The sequence below is a fragment of the Haliotis asinina genome, chromosome 5 (assembly GCF_037392515.1).
Source record: "Haliotis asinina isolate JCU_RB_2024 chromosome 5, JCU_Hal_asi_v2, whole genome shotgun sequence".
Lineage (NCBI taxonomy): Eukaryota > Metazoa > Mollusca > Gastropoda > Lepetellida > Haliotidae > Haliotis > Haliotis asinina.
The window spans coordinates 3,965,630-3,992,259 of NC_090284.1; the positions used below are offsets into that span (position 1 = coordinate 3,965,630).

Consider the following 26,630-nt stretch of genomic DNA (forward strand, 5'->3'; position numbering starts at 1 on the left):
ACTTGATTTCAATACCATGACGACCTTGAACAACACTCGTGGATCTTGGTGTGGCCGGACTACACACCATGGACTATCCATGGTATAAAGAAGTTAGAAGTTAAACTAACAATTCAAAGTTCAATCATGCCTATCTATTGTAACAATTTAGGACATTCTCTGCACGCCGAAAGAGGTGATCTATGCGATTCCTAAATGCACGTCGGATCTGATCATTCTGACGGCTTCATGACGTCGAACAGGACCAAACATAGCGGAACATGGGAGTTCGTAACTCGCTAGCTTCAATAGAGGGTGACGATAGTCATCATGCTGAGATCGCTTCGATGTCACCATGCTGAGATCGCTTTGAGGGTGACGATAGTCATCATGCTGAGATCGCTTTGAGGGTGACGATGTCATCATGCTGAGATCGCTTTGAGGGTGACGATAGTCATCATGCTGAGATCGCTTTGTGGGTGACGATGTCATCATGCTGAGATTGCTTTGAGGGTGACGATAGTCATCATGCTGAGATCGCTTTGAGGGTGACGATGTCATCATGCTGAGATTGCTTTGAGGGTGACGATAGTCATCATGCTGAGATCGCTTTGAGGGTGACGATGTCATCATGCTGAGATCGCTTTGAGGGTGACGATAGTCATCATGCTGAGATCGCTTTGAGGGTGACGATAGGCATCATGCTGAGATCGCTTTGAGGGTGACGATGTCATCATGCTGAGATCGCTTTGAGGGTGACGATGTCATCATACTGAGATCGCTTTGATGGTGACAATAGTCATCATGCTGAGATCGCTTTGAGGAACATGGCCCGGTTATACATTTCCGCATTGTTCAGGTATTCGTTCAAGTATAAACAACATAGTGATTAATTGTGGCTACACTCACTTGTCATTGCAAACGGTAGGATTACGTCATTGATTACACTCTGCTGTAGTACTCCTATTTATCAGTGAAAGTTTCAATGGAAACAAAACTTAGCAAGTGTGCAAGTGGAAATAACATATGCATGTAGACGGATATACAGAATAAAGACATACATATTGTTGGTACACATAGTACGTTGAGTGTACGTTACTGTACGCAAACGTTACAGGGTTGACAAGTTCTGAGTCGAACAGAAGGTCTGATATTAGGAACTGACGCAGCTAAAATGTTTCTGTCGCAGACAAGTGTTAATAGAATAGATAATATGACATGGTTGGTTACGCTTCACATAGCCAAGACAGTTGATGTGTCACATGAAAGAGAGAGAAATGTGAAAGAGAAAACGTGTGAAAACACAAGCCAGGTTCAGCGACGTCTTCCAGGTTCAACATCTCTTTTGGGAATTGTCATTCTTTTGATGCAAACCCATAGACGATTTGTGGGGCCACCAGCATCAGCCAAAGACAAAACGACAACCAACTCATTGGAGGAACGTCAAGTCAGTTCCATCAGCGGAGTTCGAAAGACATCCTACGAGCGGAAATGGCCAGCTCCAACAGCCTGCCATTCTGACAAGTTGTACGTCAGCTGAAAGACAAGATGCGTCTTCCCGTGCCAAGGTTGTCTACGGCGTTCGTGAGGTCATCTTTAAGGCTTGGAGATAATGGCAAACACAAAAACATGTTGATGAACACTATACATGACATGACTGTGAACGCTTCCCGACCCCGGTAACCATGAGATACGCTATATATCTTTTGTAACCAACTGATACGTTGATAACCTCTGGAACTATCATATATGTTCTGTTCCTCCTGCAACAAATATACAAGCTACGTGTTTTTGTTTATATTTCTCTTCCTGGAACAGAGTGAAACGTCATGCACTCCTTTTATTACAATATTGGTATCAAAATGAACCATCAGATTTTAATGAGTTTTACAGATGAGATACCACTGAATATTGTTTGACTGGAAATAGCTAACGTGGAGGGTAATGTATGCTAACGAAATATAAGTACTTTTGCTTCACATAAAGTGGTGAAATACTCTGTTACTGTGAATATTGAGAGATGAGAGGCAGGATCGAAAATATCAGCGGCTCTGGGGATGTAGTGTGAGTCAACGATTGGCCCAACAGCTAGCTTAACGCATTGATTCAGGTCCTGTTGTAGGAGTTGTTCCACATCGTTCCCTATTGTTGGGAGAAACAGGTAGTCATGGCGTCACAGTAATGTTGGATGTAAGGTAGATGAATTGTGATGTACCGTGGGATGATTGATGCGTATGTAAGGTGGCGGTATGGTGGGATGGTCCATGTGGTCACAAGGGGGTGGGATGTTGAGAGAATTGATGCGGATATAAAGTAGGGGAATGGCAGTAGGGTTGTGAGATGGGATGATGGCAAGGTGATGGAATGGTCTCTCGATGTCATAGTCTGTCATTGTGGACGCGGTTTCGGATGTCCATGTTGTAATGTTCCTACTATCTTCTGTTTCTCACCTTATTCCTGGCTTTATTTAGTACAGTAACAAATCACTACTAACATTAACAGAAAACACAATCAGTCGGTTTCAAGTCAAATTGTGAAAAGCAATTATTTGATGCACAAGTATAAACAGAGACTAAAGTTTGAATGTCTAAAAACAAGACTACGGGTTATAGCAAATCCAGCGAGTTGTGGGCAGTCGTGCTTCCTGTGTGTGTGGTATGTTATCTTTGGGGTTCTCTTATCTCCTGGCTTTTGTTGCGTAATTTTGTGAGTCTGAGAGCGACAGCGATGATTGGAGGGTAATTGGCCCGAGTGCCGGAGCTGGCTACAAGGTCGCTCAATTAAGCTCTGCTAACAACCTCCGCAAGACGAACTCAGTAAAAAGATGGCAAAAATCAATGCTAGCTTAACTCGTGGTTTTACATGAGTCGGACCGGGAAAAGCCCCTGATCTCGGGGACAAGCCAATTATTTGTTGAAAATCGTTCTTGATTCGCGGATAAGCAACATTGTGACATTTTCATTCGTTTACACATTGGGCACGACTCGTTTAGCGAAGCAACAAAGACCTCTCAATTCAGCTTTCCGGTCCATCATCGCCTGCTAAGATTCAAGATCGTTAATGGCCAAATACCAGTCTATTGAGGGGGACTGTAACAACTCTATAAAGAATAAAGACCATACGTTAAACCACACAAGCTGACCTTTGGTAACAGTGGTCAGTCTCTGAAAGGAGAGCAAGCGAAGACCCCATTTCTGTTACAGGACAGATCTCCGTCGATAGCGTGTGTTAAATACATGTAGTAATCTGATATAGACGGTCCTGACATTGGACAGGTGACTCACCTGTATCTTTTGAGAGTCGATCCAAATAAAAGAAAGGTACATCACCTATGGTTTGTGACTAAAAGTCGAAATATAAGACTTGCGCTTCGGTCAGTGTGGCGGACCGTCCTAATCTCAAGCAGGTTCATCACTTGTAAAGGAGTTTTACACCTTCAGAGAGTGGCAGACCGCCTTGACATGTGTCAGTGTACCACCTGTGCTATGTCTCAGACAGTCTTGATATGTGCCAGTTCAATCACCAGTGCTACGTTTCAGACAGTCTTGATCTGTGACGTGCAGATCAACTACAGACTCTCACAGACAGTCATGATATCACCTGTGGCTTGTGAGAGGATTTCATCAAACAGGTCACGCACACCTTCTACTGGGCCTGGCATACAGTCTCACACACAGATATGATATCACCTGTGGCTTGTGAGAGGATTTCATCAAACAGGTCACGCACACCTTCAACTGGGCCTGGCACACAGTCTCACGGCTAGTCATGATCTCACCTGTGGCTTGTAAGAAGCTTTCATCAAACACTTCACCCACACCTTTTACTGGGCGTGGCACACAGTCTCACACACAGACATAACATCACCTGCAGCTTGTGAGAGGCTTCCACAGGAACTAGGACACGTGTACCTTCCACTGGGCGTGGTACACAGTTTTGATAATCATCTGACACATGGAGACGAGGTAGACTATATGTCGCATGTCCTTACTTCGATCAACAACATCGACCATGATTTACAATTATGCTTGCTTCACCCTTGGAACATCAGTTGTAAAGACTGAAATATCTGTCATGTCAACACCATGTGCTTATCATTAGATTTCAATGCCACAGCTTCAATTATACAGCTAATTTTAGTGCAATATGCGACTTGTGAGGACATTTGTACGTCAGTGACGCAGGTGTACGAGATTGACAGCTTGTTTTTGAACTCAACTGTAGTTCTGGCCCATTAACCTCCCTGTTTCTGGTTATGTAGACCTGATCGTCTCTATAGCAACTTTTTTCCGTTCATGACACTTGTGAACTCGGGTCAAGTGACATTATTGCTACTGTACAAGACGACGCCTTGAGCCGCTTTTATTATTTGTTGCAATTGTGACCATAGCAGCGTTGCATGTGAGAAAACATATCATTGACACCCATGTTGATGTATTTATTTTAGTGGCATCTAAACAATATACGTATCAAGTTTGTATTCGTGCAGTACTTCGATAAACACGATGCATTTATGAGATATAAGTAAATACGGTATGTAATATATTTTTAAATGTCTGTTAGTTGTTCGAAACCCTATAGTGCGTCTAATTCTCTTTATAAAGTTTGCTCCTATGCTGTAACAACACATATGACCTGAACAACCTCATAATCACAGTACACAGCTACAGAATCCTTCCAAGTACACCTCCCTTAAGCAGCTCTTGTGTGCCTCTGCAACTACCATAATCTCTGGAACAACTCTACAACTCCACTCAATCAACCCCGTAGCATCACCACCCCAGGTACATCTTCAACCATCAAACTTTTCCTTACCAGTGACAATCAGTAATTATCTCCGTTCTTCTCAACTACTACTCTCAGTCATTACAACCAGTGATTTGTATCTCACCCTGTCACAGTCACTGTTGAACGGTGTGACGTCACATCAATACGGCAACCATATTCAGTTGGTGCATCTAAAGCTTCCATACCAAACTGTGTGTACAATAACAGCTCGCACAATTCCTGCATTGATACCACTTAATGGCATGACCTACTACCGCAATGTTTCCCGCCCATACGTATCAGGGTTACGACCCATAAAGAATTCGTAACGTTGTGACCTGTCGTACCTCCAGTCTACCATAGACTTACGATGTCTGAATGTCGAAGAGCTGCGAACGTGTGATGGGTGGGACTCTGGTCCCGTTGGTATGTCTCCCTACCGTTACAGGCATCAACAAAATACCATCAGTGTTCCAGCAACAAGCGTTATCCGTACCTGTTGTCACCATCAGCAACTATTCATATCAGCTTCAGGGATGACTCCTCTGATATCCAGTTATCCCTGTATATATGCCCTGACTACCTTATCTCCTTGACCTGCTGTAAACAGACACCCCTCTCCTGTCGGTGCTCCCTTGTACCTCCTATATCTCCATACTGACGATGTATGGCTAGTCCTCTCCAAATACAGACTTAATTAACACCGAGACCATGTGCACGGCTCAATATTCCATTAGCTTGGTTACAAACACACAGTTTTTTCTTCATTAGGGAGACAAAGAAGTGTGCAGTCCTCGAATTAATCAAGTTTTTGTCGTAGTCGATATGTCTGGATGGAGGAACGCCATGTCCAATGATTGTGTGGCCCTTCATATGCCTTTACATCAAGTGTAAGACATTTAAATATTTATCCCAGAACGTCCATGTCGTCTACAGTTCCCTATATAGCTCCGATTGAGTAAACAATCTGTTCCTCGAAAACCTTCTACGTTATCATCTCCATGCCAGTAAGATAGCGTCTTTGAGGAACAGCATGTTCTGCTCCATGTACGACTTGCCTGTAACTGTGCCATTGTGATGATAATCTTCGCCATATCTGCAAACTGGCAACTAAATATAGCAAGGAGTACAGACCTTCAAAGGTCCATTTTAGGTACAGACACTTAGAAGACACAGGTGCAGTGGTTTCGCTGTGCATGGTGAGTTTTGCAAAGGATAAATGCTTAGGATTGACGTCACTTAAACATTTATCTAAAACTGAAATACCGAAATGCCTCTCAGTGTGAGGAACAATAAATCACTCTACAATAAAACCTACAGGACAGCTACATCCCAAATACCATTGTGTTTGTAATAAGCTGAAGAAGAGAGCAACGACTTGACATTGACGTCAAGCCTTAATGGTTGGCACCAAACTCCACGGTCTGTTGTCCAATCCAGCTTAGGTCTAGACGTTGTAATGGGTTCCCTGTGTGACATTGAGGCATCATTGTGCAATAGCAGTAATCTTCAACAGACAGGTGCCTGAACATTGTAACTGTGAGACCCGAAGCAGTGCTTGGTTGACGTACACGAATCTAGTATTGTTCTGGCATTTTAAACGTGAGTCGGCCAAGAGATTTGAATGGCGATTCCGGGTCATGGACTGATGAAAGAAAATAGTCTACTTAGCTATATGAGTTTAGTTATGGGATATTGACACATACGTCGTTGTGAACGCCATCCATGCTGTCTTAGGTGACGTAGGCGGTAGCCAAAACTGTATGTACAGTATATAGATGCAAGAGAAAAAAAATCACATAGAACTTTTGTATGGTGCGTACCCAGAAATAACAAAAGAAACATAATAATAATATGACTGTTAATACGATCTATCTTTATGAGTGCAGCAACCGATGCCTTGAAATTGAAACCAAGAACGAAAAATTTGTCGTCACCGGGCCTCCGTGAGGCTAACAGTTTAGTCCGGTTTAGAGTGAGATTCTAATAATAAATAATGATATAGGAAACAGACAATTTTGATTGTTGATTTATGTACGTTCCTCGCGATAAATGCTATCCGGTATTGATAAAAGGGTGGATTGAAAAGGGTTCGGTTTTGACAGGTTCCACTGTATCTGAGAGGCAGTCATGGAAGTACTCAGTATAGGTTGTTGTACGTGGTTACAGGAGACAAAGAGGTCTGATTGGACCTGCGTCCAATCGAATGACTTTAACGACATTTTGAAGGCAGTGGGCACCACGCCGTCTCGCGCAGCTGCTACAGGTGTCAAGGACACATGATGAGGACCCTCGGTGTCATATATTGCCGGGTTACCTCCCTGTCAGTCTCTGCACGCCTGACATATCATCACGCAGGTCCGTACTGCAGTGCTCCAATCCTGCTATGCAGATAGACAAGGGAAACTCGATACCAGAGGCATAGATTTAAGTGAAAATGTTAAATCGATTAACTTAGTTGTTGGTTAAGTTTGCTGGGTGGGCCGTAATGTCAAATGAAATGGCCGTCTGAATGACAAAATGTGTTGGAATGAGCTCACTGTACATGGGCTTCTGTGTTGTAATTCCTCCGAGGCCTACAGGCTTATAATAATCTTTACCATGCCAGACCAATTAAAGAATCCAACAGTTCAATCACGATACGTGGTTAAGAGGCGGTGGAGGAGAAACCCAGAACGGGGAGAGGTTGCTGTACATACAAACAGGGAAGCATTGCTGTTATGGGGTGGACATATATAGGAGTGCATTAATATGTGGTGACTTACAAAGGGTGGTTTAACGTGTTATAACGTTCAGAGAAGTGGATTACACTGTGGTGACATATATAGGGGCAGATTGCTGTGTGTATATATACAAAGAAGTGGATTGCACTGTGGTGACATATATAGCTGTAGATTGTTGTGTGTAGATATACAAAGAAGTGGATTGCACTGTGGTGACATATATAGGAGTAGATTGCTGTGTGTATATATACAAAGAAGTGGATTGCACTGTGGTGACATATATAGGAGTAGATTGCTGTGTGTAGATATACAAAGAAGTGGATTGCACTTTGGTGACATATATAGGGGTAGATTGTTGTGTGTAGATATACAAAGGAGTGGATTTCCACTCGGTGGATGAAGCGGTGGATTGCCGTATGATTACACATAAAGGCCTGGACAGTCGTGTCGTGACATTTTTTGGGGTGGAGTGCAGTGTTTACACATAAAGAGGGGTGGATTTCCACGTGGAGGCATACAAATGGGGAATTGCCGTATGCTGACATATACAGGGGTGGATCGTCGTATGATGATGAATAAAGGGGTGGATTGGCAGGTATAGACATATAAGTGGTGTATATCCATATGTTGACATATAAAGGGCTGATTGCTGTATGATGACTACATGGTGGATTGGCAAGTGTTGACACACAAGCGGTTGATACCGTATGATGACATATAAAGAAATGGATCGCCGTATGATGAACGTACAAAGGAGTGAATTGCCGTGTCGTGACATTTAAAGGGGTGTGGCGTTTTGTTTAAACATACAAAGGGGTGGATTGCCTTATGATGACATATAAAGCGGTGGATTGTAGTATGATGACGTACAGAGGGGTGGATTGCCAGGTATAGACATACAAGATGTGGGTTGCCGTATGATGACGTACAAAGGGGTGGCCTGCTGTACGTAGACATACTAAGGGGTGGATTTCCATGTGGGACATACAAAGGGGTGAATTGCCGTATGATATCATACAAAAGGGTGGATTGTTGTGTGTAGACATACAAAGGATTGCATGGCAATATGTATATGGTGACATACAAACTTGTGGGAGACATAATTCGGGTGGGTCCATGCATAGGTATGATTATGGAAAGCCTCAGTTATACATTTCGTAGTGGGTGTTGTTGCGTGTACACATAATGGGGACGGCGTGTCCAGTCATTCCGACGACTGTCCTGTCAGTACAACGTGGCTATACATGTGATGAAGACCAGTAAGCAGACAGATAAACATCATTTGGATTACGGCTTTCTTATCATGTACTACTTCCGTGGCTGTCAGGACTCGCGAATACACATCCAGCCAAGTACCCAGCAACAAGGAACTAATGACTCGACTCCTATTCTGTAATACCGTTTGTCTAGCAGAAATGTATTGATTCTGATCAGCAGTGTTTTCCAATCTCCTTCAATGCCGAGAGTATATACAGCAGAACCTCACGCTCACCTGCTGCGGTCAACGAGTCATCTTTAACAGTTATGAAAGACACAGTTGATTCTCGACGGATGCAATTCACACAGTTGAATATGTGTGCTCCTACTATCCTTAATGGTCGTTCCTTCAGTCAACCAGGCTTTTGAGCTAGCTTGTTTAAGTACTCCATATTGATATTTGTTACAACAGAAGATAGAACAAACAAAGCCACGGCGTCAACCACAAAAGGTTCATTTTGTTAGTCAACTTTGAGTTTTCAGTTGTTTGAGGTTCGGAAAGATACACGTTGAGTTAGCTTAAATTGAACATCAATGCATCCAAATTAAGGTAATCATCATGTTGCTCAAGATATCAACATCGATCAGTTGCCTCAGTAAGACATCGTTTGATCCTCACCATCTGAACTTATTGCATGGGTCAGGCTGCATTCACGGCTGATTCAGTCTGGAACGGTCCTGGGTAGGGGAGGGTGTGTGTGTGTGTGTGGGGGGGGGGGGGTGTTCAGGGACGGATAGGTGTGGGGGAAGGGGTGAGGAAGCAGAGGTGAGGAAGTTGAGGGTAGAAGTTATAAAAAGCAAAAGAGTATTGTGCTAGGAGTGGGTTAAGAGTGGAGTTAGGGTGCTATTCCTGTCATACATTTGGGTGTTGTGACAATCTGTACAAATCTATAGACAAATCTATAGCAAAGTCCCAAATTCCAAATAAAAGTGTCACAAAGTGTTACATCAAGCAGGCATAAGATGGAAAACTAAAGCGATGTAGGCTGAAACAAGACAGTTGGACTTGACACTGATACATTAAGTGCGTTTGCTGTGTTTCAACCATTATATTTAGGCTGGCAGGCACACAACGGCGTATTCTCTGTTGACGAAAACTTACATAAATGAACGAGACAACAGAAAATATCCACATGCAAAATATAACGCAAATGTTCATCCTTGAGACATATTATAAACTTTGGGGGATTCCTTTGCCACTGGCGGCGCTGTACAAGAGGCGAGCAAGGGCATTGATGTTGATCAAATGGCATGAAGACCTTCAACCGTTATATCAAAGGAACATGGTGATGCCATATATGTTATAAATACAAACCACAGTTACCTCATCACACATCAGATTGACTTAAGAAAAGTCTAATAAGTCTCTGAAACGCTGGACCAGGTATGACCGATAGTACTATGAGACGTATCTGCTGTGGCTACAAAGCATTGGTCGTCATCGGTGATCACAATATTTTGCCACGTCATCACAGTCCTTAAGAATACATGGATGAGTTTAACTTTACTCCGTTTTAGCAATCAGTATTCAAGCAAAGGTACATTAGCAATGGGCTTCCCACATTGTATCCATGTTGGGAATCAAACCTATACGGTGAGACGATCGAACGCTTTTACTACTAGGCTACCACTCAGTCCCAGTCCTGAAAAAACCTGTCTGTCCGACACTAATATAACTAATGTTGATGCCAGTTGTGTTGGGAGAACGTACACCTCTAGGAGAAACATTCATCGGGTGCAAGAACTTGACCTCGGAGGGGATTATGTTGGAAGAAATTGGCGGCCAATTCCATCATGGTAATCGAACATATTTAGCCTGAAAACATTTAAGCAACCCCTCGTAGATATGAGACCTGATTGTTATCTCAGTTCAGGCGGACGGCGTCTCGCAGTCAAACTGAGGTGTGCACAATTTAATCTTTTAGCAAACAGTCTGGGTAGTCACGTTAGATACATGTCAGGGATATTAAAAATACCAAGGCTAATTATAAGTGGGACCAAGTCCTACTACACAAACATCACAGCTGGACGTAAAAGACAAATACAGTGGATGACAACTTCTTGTTTATTGTATGGTGGCTGAGTTGACTGCTTCATCTGCATGTAGGTGTCTGATGAGATTCTTGAGAGGCATTAAGAAGTTGTATTAAAGTAAAGGACAAATAATACTGATGACAACCTCTTCTTAATTGTATTATTTAAATGCGTCTCGAGAATCTCGTCACAGCTTCACGTACAGTTAGTAGTTATGCCTGTGTTAGCGATATTCCACGGCAACAAGCCCACCTGTGGGGAATCCCCAGTGCACATCTGGATGACCAAAGGCTTGGAGGACTGGGCTGTCAATATCAATCATTTGTAGCGAGTGAAGGGACAGTACTGGCAATGGGAGACAATTATATCTTCACTCTATAAGTTATCAATCCTAGCATGACGATCCATCTCTGGAGTGGTCCTCATTAAGAACATGTACCACCTGTGCTGTGGCAACACAGATACTGAACTGCATTAATGCGTTATTCATGTATTGACATTATGTAATATCTCGCAGTAACTAATCTCAGCTCAATAAAGTGAACACCCTGCAAACATCATGACGTCACTAACCTTCTCTTCATTAGGATATTTTTCAACAAATTCATGAAATGAACTTTTCGCTAGAATATTACTAAACTACAAAATAAATACAGAATATCATAGCTATTGACTGGAACGCCATGAATAAAGAAATGCCAATATTTGTCCGGGTGATTGCACGGCTCGTGAGGACAATATCAATCGTTGTTATTCAGTCGATGAGAAAAAACAGGACGGTATTTGGAAAACAAGTATGAATATCCCTTCCCTGTTATTGAAATAAATCCCTAAATGTGCTTAGTTGTGACAACAATAACGCCACTGCTGAACACAAAGATGTTGTTAATTGGGTGGCGCTATGCTTTGCAGGGAGTAACTGACGGTTGGGTTTGGATACTAATCAAAAGTTGTCGGTTGAAATACACTGTAACAGAATCACCGATACGTGCATCACATTCGTTTCGTCTTGTCAAATGCCAAGTGTCTAGATCTCGCGTCAACAAGAAGTGTTTATTTGCTTTCCAATCTTTCTTGTTCTCCTGAAGACGTAAATATTGCTTAACTGAACGTGGTATCTTATCCAGTGAATTTGGGAAATTACGTCAGTGGGTGAAGACCTTAAAAATGCGCACTTTCTAAAAACCGTCGAACTGATCAGGCGGGTGTTTTCTGTGTCTGTACTTCATTATTTGAGCACTGGCATGGCACCCTATGGGTTTATAGCACGAACATTCCATATAGCCGGTTATGAATAATGCACATCGAGTGTACACAACCAGAGCGAATTTCACGCACACCTGCGACAACGCGGCATGAAATCTGATCCTGAATTCCACAAGGATATATGCCATACAAGCAACATTTGATACTAGTCACGCAGAGTTGACATATTGCCTAGCCGAAATTGGCTATCAATATATGTAAATGATTATAAACAGAAAGATGAACACATTAAAACGCATATACACCACTGAGACTTGTCATGCTAGCTGTACACTATAGGTAGGGTGTTGACATGAACACCACTGAGATATAGAGACGCGTCACAATGGCAGTTCTCTGTAGGTAGGGTTTTGATATGAACACAGCTGAGATATAAAGACGCGTCACGTTGGCAGTACACTATATAGGTAGGGTGTTCACATGAACAGAACTGAGATATGGAAATGCCTCACATCAGCAGTTCTCTGTAGGTATGATGTTGATATGACCACTCATTTCTGGGACGACTGGTATTGATGTTCAATTATGTGGACACAAGGGCCCAACTTATAACCTGTCTGAACTATCAAAGCGCCCTCTCTGTATATTACTGTTCCAGAGTAGTCTGGGAATGTCAAAAGGAACTAGGAATTGGTTTTAATATCAGACAGCACCCTCCAATTGCCATTCCTCATATCAAGGTTTCACATGGTATCAAATAATGTTTTTCGTCACTTTTCGTCTATACAGACGTTCCCCTTTGGCATTTCGAACAAATACGCAAAGATACGTTCCCAGTGTATGAAATACATAAAACCGATTGGTGTAAATGGGTAACGTGTTGACGTTCGTGCTAGAGATTAGCTCACTATGTTAAGCTAACACCTGAATGGATAGTTTTAACCATTCGATTCTTCTCTAAGAGTGATGTCTGTCATTGTGTCAAACAAAATATACGAAGAAAGGACGTCGTGGGATGGTTGTGATTACCAAAGAGACGGGTGTGGCGATATGGCTGTAGGTAACAAGGAGGTAAGTGTGACGATAAGGTTGTAGTTAACAAGGAGGTGGGTGTGACGATAAGGTTGTAGTTAACGAGGAGGTGGGTGTCACGTTAAGGTTGTAGTTATCAAGAACGTGGGTGTGACGATACGGTTGTAGCTAAGAAGGAGGTGGGTGTGACGTTAAGGTTGTAGTTAACAAGGAGGTGGGTGTGACGATAAGGTTGTAGTTAACAAGGAGGTGGGTGTGACGATGAGGTTGTAGTTAACAAAGAGGTGGGTGTGACGATGAGGTTGTAGTTAACAAGGAGGTGGGTGTGACGATAAGGTTGTAGTTAAAAAGGAGGTGGGTGTGACGATGAGGTTGTAGTTAACAAGGAGGTGGGTGTGACGATAAGGTTGTAGTTAACAAGGAGGTGGGTGTGACGATAAGGTTGTAGGTAACAAAGAGGTGGGTGTGACGATAAGGTTGTAGTTAACAAAGAGTTGGGTGTCACGTTAAGGTTGTAGTTAACAAGAAGGTGGGTGTGATGATAAGGTTGTAGTTAACAAGGAGGTGGGTGTGACGATGAGGTTGTAGTTAACGAGGAGGTGGGTGTGACGATGAGGTTGTAGTTATCAAGAAGGTGGGTGTGACGATACGATTGTAGCTAACAAGGAGGTGGGTGTGACGATAAGGTTGTAGTTAACAAAGAGTTGGGTGTCACGATAAGGTTGTAGTTAACAAGAAGGTGGGTGTGACGATACGATTGTAGTTAAGAAGGAGGTGGGTGTGACGATAAGGTTGTAGTTAACAAGAAGGTGGGTGTGACGATAAGGTTGTAGTTAACAAGAAGGTGGATGTGACGATAAGGTTGTAGTTAACAAAGAGGTGGGTGTGACGTTAAGGTTGTAGTTAACAAGAAGGTGGGTGTGACGATACGGTTGTAGTTAACAAAGAGGTGGGTGTGACGATTCGGTTGTAGTTAACAAGAAGATTGGTGTGACGATAAGGTTGTAGTTAACAAGAAGGTGGGTGTGACGATATGGTTGTAGTTAACAAGGAGATGGGTGTGACGATAAGGTTGTAGTTAACAAGAAGGTGGGTGTGACGATACGGTTGTAGTTAACGAGGAGGTGGGTGTGACGATGAGGTCGTAGTTAAGAAGGGGGTGAGTGTGGCGATAAGGTTGTAGTTAACGAGGAGGTGGGTGTGACCATAAGGTTGTAGGTAACAAGAAGGTGGGTGTGACGATAAGGTTGTAGTTAACAAGAAGGTGGATGTGACGTTAAGGTTGTAGTTATGAAGGAGGTGGGTGTGACGTTAAGGTTGTAGTTAACAAAGAGGTGGGTGTGACGATACGGTTGCAGTAAGTTTAAGTTTTAGATGCCTATCCAGCTGATAAGGAATGGTTATTGTTTCAAGACATGTGGATGTCACAACATGGGGTTGATTTCGCATTTATGTTAACGCATGGAGCTTTCCGGGAATCAGTCTGCCCTACTGTTGTAAGTCTTTGTTAAAGTGTGCGATCCACGATGATCTTAGTGGTTAAATAGCTTTGTGGACCGGAGTCTCTAGTGGAGACTATAGTGGAATAATGCTTTCTACTCTGCTCACGTCAAGCCACAGTCCCATCTTCGAGACAGCACAGCCTCTCGTCTTATCTGTCTCCCTTAAAGTACCCAACTAAGGATGGCAGGAGCTTGCTCTCGGTCTCTTCTTGTCAAATGAGATTTGTTTACATATCAGCTAGAGCGGAGTGTGACGCGCTGCTGTCTATTTACAACGACCAGCACGTATTACCGGGTAGTCTTTTCTATTAAGGCAGATCAAATATTCATTCCTTAAATAATGATCAATTTTCCACAGCAGACAAAGTGATTTCGCGTCTAACACTTGCATTAAGTGCTTGAGTTATTACTGAATAGCTGTTGAATATGTGTTTTTATTTGTAGACTGTTCACGGCGATCCACTTTAAGAGTGTTAACTCCGAGATAATAAGCCTTGTCACAGTATGCTGGATGACAGGATCTACCTCCCCGCTGACCGGGCGGAAGGACAGCAACTAGTTGACTCATGCTGATATTAAGGACCATCATCGTATCAGTGGTGCTTCTAGGTTGCGCCATAGTCTGGTAAATGCTTACTGAATGTCAGCCATGTTGCTGCGAACACTTCGAACCATACTTATCGTAAGGTCATTCCCCATAGGCAGTATTGTAATGCTATGCTGTCGTTTTGCTACACGAGGCGGATGTCAATAACGTTTGTCGTAGGTGCTTATTACTGGTCAACACAACTGATCAACACTATTGACCAGTCCATCTAATCTCTACAGCCATGCAAACTGATCTCTGTTGGACATAGCCCATGTAATCTCAACAGTACAGCCTACCTTGTCTTTGTCGGGCTACCAGCATAATTCCAGCTGGATAACCCAGCTGCTCAAGAGGAGCCAGTTCGATTAATATCAATAATTCCCCTAAACTGCCATTGTCAGCTGATCTCAGTAGAAAACTGATATCTTTTCAGAGGATCTAAATGTTTTGTTTTATCTGTAGGTCATCTTGACTGATGTCAGAAACCACACCTCAATCAATACCAAGAGGAAGTATCAGCAAATGTCAGTATGTTATCTCAAATAATCTCAAACAGCAATATGCGTTGATATGAATTCAATTCAAATCTCTTTATTAAGTACAATGTAAGGGCCATCGGCAGTATGTACAACATCACGGTCCATGCCTTATAAGCAAGTAAAGCAAAGCTGTTGAGGCAATGCAATCTGTTCAGTAGATGATTTAACCAGTGTGTCCACGCATCAGAACATATAGCATTATATCAATATCTCACACCTGCTATATAACGATCTCTGTGGGGTATATTTATTCATCTCAGTGGCTTGTCTAAACTGAGCTTTGCAGTCACGCTAAACTGACCTCTGTAGGTCAAGTGTGCCAGTCTCGCGAACCAACTCAGCTGGCCTCTGAGGTTTAACTGAACTGATCAAAAGGTCACTGCAACTGATATCGCGAAGTGATCTCAAATGATCAATAGGTCATCTCACCTCACTTGATCTCAGTAGATCATCTCAACTGATCAATAGGTTATCTGAACTGATCAACAGGGCATGATCTCAGAAGGTCATTCCATCTGGTCAGTAGATCATCTCAGCTGTTCTCACATCTCAAATTATCAACAGGTCATCTCACTTGATCTCAATAGGTTATCTCAACTGATCATTGGGTCATCTCAACTGATCAATAGCATATGTCAACTGATGTCAGGTTATCTCATCTGATTAGTAGTTAATCTGATCTCAACAGGCCATCTCAACTGATTTCAGTTGGTCGTCCCACCTGAACTCCAAAGGCCACAAGCTCAGCACGGTGAAATTCTATTGGAGAAACTCCACAGGACAACACAGTTTTATTGTATGACAAGGGGTCCCAAACGATGTCATAATTTCAGTATTTTGTTAGTTTGTAGTAATATTACTACAAATATGGTAATTGTTTAGTAGGATCTATCTGGTTAGGATCTTTCTGGAAGGGTCTTTCCTTTTGCTGGGTCAAGTTGTGTTTGTCAAGGTCAAATAACCACTGCGGCCGGCCAAGGACATACTAGGTGGACTGGATTCGTTGTTGATGAGATGCGGCATTTAATGTACATATGTGATCAGAAATCTGGCAAATATGGTATTCAAACTCATCAGTAGCAGATTTTGATACGGTTAGTGGACAGCTATCTGAATGTCTCAGGCACTGAGTCGCCGGTTTTCCATTCTGTTTCAATGTATTCCACATTCATTTGGAAAATTCGAGAAAAATAAATAGTTTTCCAACTGACTTTCGTTGAGATGAAACATCTGCGTGTTTGGGGCCAAAATTATTTCACGCGTTTCAGACTCTGTAAGACTCGTTAACCGCGCATTAACAGCAACACTGAATTGTGGTACTGAGGATGAAGTTGTCGATATTCAAAGCGCCAGATAATCGTGCCATATTGTGACATTGCCATCTTGTCCCGTGAATGATGAAACTTAACATGCTAATTAACGTCACGTTTTCCTATGTTCAATAAATATCATGACCACGTCGAAAGAATCTAAAAGATTCGTACACGTAACCAACGCCAGAGTCAAGCCTTGTTCTTTGCCCCTCTGCAACAGCTACTCTGTACGAACACCATCACAGTACACAAGGCTTTACTTGAGCCTTTTCCTGCGAACAGCTGCATCCAACAGAGACCTACACTCATCTGTATAGTCATCGCCAGCATACTCACAGCAGTGCCTTCATCACTGATTACACCCCTCCATATCCACAACATTACTGGTTACACCCCTCCATACGCACTACATCACTGGTTACATCCCTCCATACCCACAATATTACTGGTTACATCACTCCATACTCACAACATCACTGCTTATACCCCTTCATATCCACTACATCACTGGTTACACCCCTCCATATCCACTACATCACTGGTTACATCCCTGCATACCCACTACATCACTGGTTACATCCCTCCATACCCACAATATTACTGGTTACATCACTCCATACTCACAACATCACTGCTACTACCCCTCCATATCCACTACATCACTGGTTACATCCCTCCATATCCACTACATCACTGGTTACATCCCTCCATACCCACAATATTACTGGTTACAAAACTCCATACTCACAACATCACTGCTTATACCCCTTCATATCCACTACATCACTGGTTACATCCCTCCATATCCACTACATCACTGGTTACACCCCTCCATACCCACTACATCACTGGTTACATCCCTCCATACCCACAATATTACTGGTTACATCACTCCATACTCACAACATCACTGCTTATACCCCTTCATATCCACTACATCACTGGTTACACCCCTCCATATCCACAACATTACTGGTTACACCCCTCCATACGCACTACATCACTGGTTACATCCCTCCATACCCACAATATTACTGGTTACATCACTCCATACTCACAACATCACTGCTTATACCCCTTCATATCCACTACATCACTGGTTACACCCCTCCATATCCACTACATCACTGGTTACATCCCTGCATACCCACTACATCACTGGTTACATCCCTCCATACCCACAATATTACTGGTTACATCACTCCATACTCACAACATCACTGCTACTACCCCTCCATATCCACTACATCACTGGTTACATCCCTCCATATCCACTACATCACTGGTTACATCCCTCCATACCCACAATATTACTGGTTACAAAACTCCATACTCACAACATCACTGCTTATACCCCTTCATATCCACTACATCACTGGTTACATCCCTCCATATCCACTACATCACTGGTTACACCCCTCCATACCCACTACATCACTGGTTACATCCCTCCATACCCACAATATTACTGGTTACATCACTCCATACTCACAACATCACTGCTTATACCCCTTCATATCCACTACATCACTGGTTACACCCCTCCATATCCACTACATCACTGGTTACATCCCTCCATACCCACTACATCACTCCTTACATTTCCATGTATACATTTCCATCTGATTCCAACTGACACAGTCTTAACCAACTTCCTAACCTTCTGCCATCACGATAGCCCTGTGTAAATACTGTTATGCCCCTATTGTCCGTTGAATGGTCGTGGTATATTGCCCTTCAGTAGCATGAATGGCCTTGCGTTTGCTAAGAACGGGACTGTGTTGGTAAAACTGACATGCAAAGCATCAAGCAGGGCGGAACTCTCCACTGCCGCACTGAAGGATCAATTGCCCACTACCACTGATAATCTGACATAGACGCTTTTCCCTGGATGACCTTGACGGGCGGAGTATTTATATTCTGTCCATTCACTTGACTTGGAGGGGTATGAGATGGCCTAATGGGCCCACTACCTCCAGCATGGCTACCTCTCATCGACGTCCTCACACGGAAAACCCACATACATCAGTGGAGTTTGAAGTCCTGTCTCGAAAGCATGTTCCTTCTTCCGTCTTTTCAATGCTAACATGTGTCTGAGACTCCGCGTAATAGCCCTGACGCACACATTTTCTTCATGGTTGCCTCTACAGAGAAATTCATTGGAATCTTTTCATTTGCGTTTTCCATGCAGTGATTGAAACTGGTTCACATTAACTGGGCCTAAATAGACATATAAAGTCTTACACCCACTAAAGTTACATCGAAAATAACAGTTATAGCGGAACTCCTATGAAGCCGAAAACGAGTAGTATTGATCTAACTGCACCGTTGCTTTCGTGTTGATGCAGTGCGGCTGGCCATGTTTTCGTCTAACCAGCAACATCGAACAGTACATGACCCTTGACTCCCAATCTCCCCGAGCCAGCCCCTCTTCTTCCCCTCCCCACTTTTTATAATCATGGACATATGACACGGGTTATTCTGGCAGTTAAAATATATGCTACCATTTGCAGGAGAACGAGTGGGTGTTGTTGCACTCAGTTTTCAGAAACATAGAATCCATGTTACAGCTTGAACATACAGGGAGTCGAACCCGAAACCTGTCCTTCCAGTGCTTTACCGACAGACTACCAGTCAGTCTCAGCTGCCACTAGTAACACATGTTCACTCTCGCACATACGACTTACACTTGTTATTTAAGGATAGATTAATGTGCCACGAGGCACCAAATAATATTCATTACCTCTGATAACAAACGTGATGTGACTGTGTGTGATATTACCTCGGACAAAGGATATTAGTAGAATTAATACAACGGAAGATGGCACCAAATATTCTCTCTGTTGAAATGCACACAACGAGGATACTAATACATACAAGAGATACAGACAGCATCAGTATCAAAGATTAGCCATACCCTGAGACTACGGACAATTCCCAAAGGAATCTACATCCATTATTCTGACAAAATGCTCTCGTAAGTATTGAAAAGCTATGTACATTCATTACTCTAAAATACAGAAACCCTTATCTTGAAAGGAGACGAGAAGTTCACTCTGTCGCTGAAGGGAAGGTACATCCCTGTCCTATATGTGGCACTAGGATGTATAACTAGTGTGCATACATTATTGATTAATCAAAATACGTAGTTTGGTTATCAGAATTTATGAAGTAAATCAGCATGCATTGTAACATCATGCCACTGTTGAACCAGGGAATATGACGTTTAGTTGGTGCAGTATGTTACAATACATCCAATTGTTTGTTGAATCAGCTTGTACAAAAGCTTTTGTTGATGAGTTAGAATATATGTCATCATGTCGCTTGGTGAGTCTATATTCAACATAGTCTGTTGATATATACGACCTCAACGTCATATATACGACACATGTCATGATGCCTGACGAATCGGATTATAAAGTAAATCGTCATGTAAATCAAGATATGTATATTGTTGATATATGAGAAGTAAAGCAGTGTAAAGAATGTAACTCAAAACATATCTTACAATATTTTGCAAACACATGTATACGGATTTATGTCCTTCAGTGAGCGACAGCCAGAAACAATGGTTCAGTAGATAGTGAATGGTACAACGTTAGATAACATGCAGATATTCCTTCAGTCTTTGACTGTTCGCAAAAGTGAAGTTCCCAGAGGAACGTATACTGTTTCCAAGCCAGAATAGAAGTTATTTAAAGGATATCTCTTAAATGGTAAAAATAGTTACACATGCCCAGAGTAAAGACCAACCAAGACCGGGCATCAAAGGGCGATCACTAAATGTTTTGAAGCAAGGCAGGAGCTAACCTTTTCAGTTTGCTCTCGGAGTATTGGGGACTTTTTGGTATTTTGGTCATCGTACTACGGATTATAAACGTGGTTTGTAAATAGATACAAAGGAGACAATGCTTGTCATGAAGCAGGACACATAGCATCCTACTTGTATAAAGAATAGGGAAATACAGCTTCATGCTGATTGATATATAACTTAATGTTGTTTCTGGGTCAGAATATATAACCCACAGCTGTTTGGGGATTCATTACATATAGCTTAAAGTTGTTTGTTGAACAGAATATATAAACAAATGCTTTTGGTTAATCATTACATATAACTTAATGTTGTTTGTGTATCAGAATATATAACCCATTGCCATTTGTCGAATCATTATATATAACTTAATGTTGTCAGAATCTATAACCAAATACTGTTTGGTGAGTCAGGATATATACCATCATGTTGTTGGTGGATCCGAATGTATAACTTAACGTTGTTTGGTAAAAAAGATGACCAAATGGACTCTACAAGAACCAAAGTTAGCTACTACATCCTTCATATGTATCACAACACAGTGCAGCGAGGAGTAGAGGAAAAATGTTTTCTACAAAATATCGAAACAATGCATCTCTGCACTCTTAGAGAACCCAAACATGCATCACGGGCCTGTGTGCGAGAAGGTAAATAACTCATAATGACGTGAAACCAAGATAGATTGCATGTTAAGGCTGTGTATTGATTATATAATTACCGCAAACGGAAACAAGCAGTCCTTACAAACTACAGATAGTAAAGTGTGAACTATCTACCACAGTGCATCATGATGTCAATAGCTAAGACGATTTTTCCAGTTTAGAGCCTTTGAACACGTTTTGGTTCACCTCTTTGATCAGGTAATGCATCTACTGGTACAAATGGAAGACAAATGAGATTCGTTCATGACAAGTGGGAATGGCTCAGTCACAAAAGAAATTAATGCAAGGTTCGCTCAAGCAAGCTTATGGCGCCCTGGTGTTGTGCGGGAATGCATCTTGCAGTGGTAAAGCAGATGGATGGGTATCACTGGAAGCAACAAATATCCTTTTTTGTTCATATTGTATACCCCCTGTTTTCTTGACAAAGAATCCAATGCGTGGTGCATCCAGTGACATGAATCAAATGAAACATAAAATGAAACAAACAGAAAAGCAAACAAATACGTTCGTGAGGAGTACTCACTAACCCCACTGTCTTCTAAACGCACATTTGAACATATACACAGATATTCATACATAACATATGAGGACATATTCAGCCCGTTCGTGTAGGTTTACTTTGACTGACGAGAGGAGTTTAAAAGTGTCTGGAAAGACAACATTAACGCTTGAGTTTAGTCAGTGGTTTTGTAGGTTGATGATGTAGAGTTAGTGCTGTTAAAAACAGACTGATTACACTTGGGTATATCTGGTGTTATTAAAGGCAGATTGGTTATGCTTAGGTAGATTTAGTCATGCACCTCACGTCACTGCCCTGTGCTCTGTCCCGTCTAGACTTGCATCTAGCGTCACGGTCCAGTGTTGTTTCCCGTCTAGGCTTGCATCTCACGTCACTGGCCTGTGCTCTGTCCCATCTAGTCTTGCACCTCACGTCACTGGCCTGTGCTATGTCCCGTCTAGACTTGCATCTCACGTCACTGGTCTGTGCTCTGTCCCGTCTAGACTTGCATCTAGCGTCACAGTCCAGTGCTGTTTCCCGTCTAGTCTTGCATCTCACGTCAGTGTCTGAGTGTCAGTTACTCCCACCAGTGATCATTAGACAACAACTTGCGTGTGAACGCAGGTTATCCCACCAGGGATTGGCGTAAGATATGAAATATTTAACTGCGTTATTAATACTTGATCTTAAGGGACTAGGTGTCACTGTGGTCGACTGCAGCTAAAGAACACAAAATTCAGCAGTGGTAACTGCTTCACAAACAAAACTACACGGAATAATTACAATTACACGTATGACTCCTGATACTTGTTAGAACGGTGTCCGATGATTTATTGATGTGTGATAGAGACACGCAGTATGTGCAACAGCTGGTGCATAACTATTGATATCAGTATCAATTGGTTGTGACGTCAGGAAGATGATCTTCAAGGTTGTATTTTGTCTCCTGAGACAAACACGCACCACTGAGCATGGTCAGCTGAGAACACTATTCTAAAACATGCAAGAAGCAACATGGTCCAGCAAAACAAACACGCATGCCACGCCCCAGTAGCTCCGAGTGATGTCAGGTGTCATATGCCTGAAGCATGTGTAGTTTTGACTGATATAGTTCTCATATACTCATATACCTGGAGCCTGTGAAGCTCTGATTCCTGTCAGGTGTTATATCCCTGGAGCCTGTGAAGCCTTGACTGATGTCAGGTGTCATATACCTGGAGCCTGTGAAACTCTGATATCATGTCAGGTGTCGTATACCTGGAGTCTGTGTAGTTCTGACTGATGTCAGGTGTCATATACCTGGAGCTTGTGAAGCTCTGGGTGATGTCAGGTGTCATATACCTGGAGGCTTCTGGAACTCTGGCTGATGTTAGATGTTATATGCCTGTGTAGTTCTGACTGATGTCAGGTATCATATATTCTCGGTAAGTTCTGGGTGATGTCAGGTGTCATATACCTAAAGTTCGTGTAGTTCTGAGTGATCTCGGATTGCATATTCATGGAGCCTGTGAAGGTCTAGGTGATGTCAGGTGGCATATACCTAGAGTCTGTGTAGTTCTGACTGATGTCAGATTTCATATACCTGGGCCCTGGGAAGCTCTCGGATGTCATATAGCTGGAGCCTGTGAAGCTCTCATATCATGCCAGGTGTCATATACCTGAAGCCCATGAAGCTGTAGGTTGCATATACCTAGAGTCTGTATAGTTCTGACTGATGTCAGAGGTCATATTCCTGGAACCTGTGAAGCTGTGGCTGATGCCAGGTGTCGTATACCTGTAGTCTGTGTGGCTCAGGTTGATTTCAGATTTCATGTTACTGGGTCATTAGTAGCTTGATGCCAGTAGTCTTACAACGGGTCTCTTCAGCAACAATGCTAGAGGAGACTAACGGAATCGGGTGATGAAGACCTACTGAAGTTATTGCATGTCATCTCAGTCTTGAGAGAAGAATCAAGGCTCATGATGCCAGTCGCTTAGAGATATTTCTGACTGTGTATTTTCAACAAACAAGCAGTTGGCAGATGCCACACGCATGGAGCTACTATAACCTGTGCAACTGATACCTATATGTCGTTTGTCTTTTCACAAGTCATTGTGTAGATGTAATTACACATGTGTCATATGCTATGAGTCATTTGCCTGTATCTGACTAATGTTAAGAATCGGATACCTGGATACCGTGTTGCACAAACCTTTGACAGGTACATGTATGTGATAGACTGGTATTAGGAGTCAGATACCTAGATCCCGTGTTGCACAAACCAATGGCAGGTGCCTGTATGTGTCTGTCTGGTGTCAGGATTCTGTTGCCCAGATAAAGTGTGTCACAAACTGATGACAGGTGCCTGTAAGTCAGACCCCTGGATACCGTGTGGCATGATATCAAGTTTGATACATCCAAATATGGCCGCCATCAAGAGGCTTGGTATATTTCTAGCCAGCATACGTTGCATTACAGTGGAAGAAACACCAATAACATAAGTGGGCGACAATTACACACGTCCTCACATGCAATGAGCTACTTCACAAACACACAACATAACGATGCATGCACACAGAAAGTATGTGCTATCTCAGGGGGATATTAGACTAAAGTTACGTATGCATTCGACTAACTTCAGATGCATCTAGCAGACCTAGATTTAGCAGGAACAGAAGCCTTTTACATAAATGTCATGTGACAAGTCCTTGTAAGACATCCTTATATGTAGAAGACATATGATATAAGGTCACACACCTACTGAAGTGCCAGGGTGTCTATTAGATTCAGCGAGCGCTGTGTACTGTGTACGGGAAGTGTGTGCAAAGGGGTATTCCGGAAGTTGCTTTAAGTAAAACGTTTGGATGAGGAGTTCGTACAGGAAGAGGTGAAGCAGGTAAGCAGGAAACAGTCCTAAGTGGAGGCTATGGTGGAAAGGTGTTCAACAGAAAGGTCAGGACAAGACTCTCTTATAGCTGGCCTCATTACACAGCTCTGTCTTGTGAGACATGCTGACATTTACAGCACTGGTGTACGGTGTCAGTGTCTGGCTGAGACGCCCCGAGAGTACTCCTCCTCCAGATATAAGGAGACTGTAAGTGGAGCATTTCCTAAGACAATAAGCCAGTTAGTAACGGAATCAGCTCAGCATTCACAGTGACACTAAATGCTTCAGTGATTCCCCAGCAGAACCGATCGCTCAGAGTTGTTTATGCGGTTGTCGATTCCATGTCTTGATAGTCTTCATATGAGAGATAAACATCACGGAAGCCGGTATTTCCCCTAGATTGTGATGGTCACTATGATAATAACAAAGTGGCTGCCCCTAAACCGTAAACAAATGTCCTCGCCAAACGTATAGGCAGCTGTAGCAGCCGTTGATTATTTCCTGATAAGTCAGAAATCTAGACGCTGGGCTAAGTTACTCTGTGTCTGTATGAAGAGATTATATAAAACGGCTTACCGTGTATGTGATGGGAGAAATGAGAGGCCAGTGCCACGGCTTGCTATCTATACCTCCACTGCTCCACTGCCAGGCTGTACGCGATCAATGAGCTGGCTTGTTCACCACCAGGCATTTAGGACTGCGCATGCGTCAGCTGCCTTCTTCCACGAGGGTTACGGAGCACAAATCAAGAAAGTGCACGCGAGATTGTTTATGGAGAAATTGTAACCCACAGAAGGTTCGTTCTACCCACAAATGGAGAACCCAAATGAATTCCTTTTCTCCGGCAGTTGACCGTCTTGACATGATGGTTTTCCGGACTTGTTAAACGGGCCATCCTCGGTCGGGTTCAGCAGAGCGGGCAGAAGCAGTTGTCCATTATCTTGGGCATGTGAATCCCGGATGAATATATGGGTGAAGCATCGTTGAAGAATGTCCAAGCGTCCGAGGAAAATGTTTATCTGTTTTGTAGTGGATTTGAAGTACTTTTTGAAGTCGATCAAAACACACTTGGATAGAATGTTTCTTCTTCCGTTCCAGAGACTGTGATTGTACAAGTGTCGACTTGTAGTGACAGGGAGACAACTCAGAAACGTTCTTTATACAAACATACATCTATATTGATGAGTGTAATCTGTTTACATGGAGAATCATTTGGTGGGAAAATATGTCTGTCTTGGGACTACGTGTTCATGTTGGAGTGTGCTAATTTAGGTTTAACTCATATACGTCATACTAACTCCAGCCGACCATTGTTTGATTATCCCCATTTTGCCTGATTGTCAGGCAAGGTAACAAGTAGTATCATTTCACATCTCCCGGCTTCCGGGAAATATGTCCCATTCAGACGGAAATTTCCCAGCCAGTTGGAGCTATTTGGTTTTAACAGTGAGTTCGTCACGATCACGTAGGGGTCAATTCTGAGTTCTCCGCTGGTATAAAGTATGACACAAAGGTTACAAAGTATGACAGAAAGGGTACAAAGTATGATACAGCGGGTAGAAAGTATGAATCAGTGATTATAAACTAGATGAAATGTTTGTAAAAGCGGCGTAAAATGCCACTCGCCCAATAATCAATAGATCTATATCAGGAAAACAAGCATCACAGCGCAAATAGGAACTGACCTGAGAAAGTCTGTCCGTTTATTGTGGTGAAATAAATCCGGAGCAACGTCCTACTGACGCCCATTCTAATGCCTAAATACATCAATAACCATAACTTTACTTGCTGCTTCTTTAATCTATGGACATAACCCGCATTTCGTGATATTGTTCAGTGTAATAATACAG

At 42.6% G+C, this 26,630-nt stretch overlaps 1 protein-coding gene across 1 annotated transcript in view; it reads right to left on the reverse strand.

Moving 5' to 3' along the window:
• The window catches only part of LOC137284810 (neuronal acetylcholine receptor subunit alpha-10-like), a 163,017-nt gene extending 137,572 nt beyond the window's left edge, over positions 1-25,445 (reverse strand). The window contains exon 1 of the mRNA XM_067816799.1: positions 25,357-25,445. The gene's annotated coding sequence lies outside the window, so the exon portion shown is untranslated. The remainder of the gene's footprint in view (positions 1-25,356) is intronic.
• Between the last annotated feature and the right edge of the window lie 1,185 nt (positions 25,446-26,630).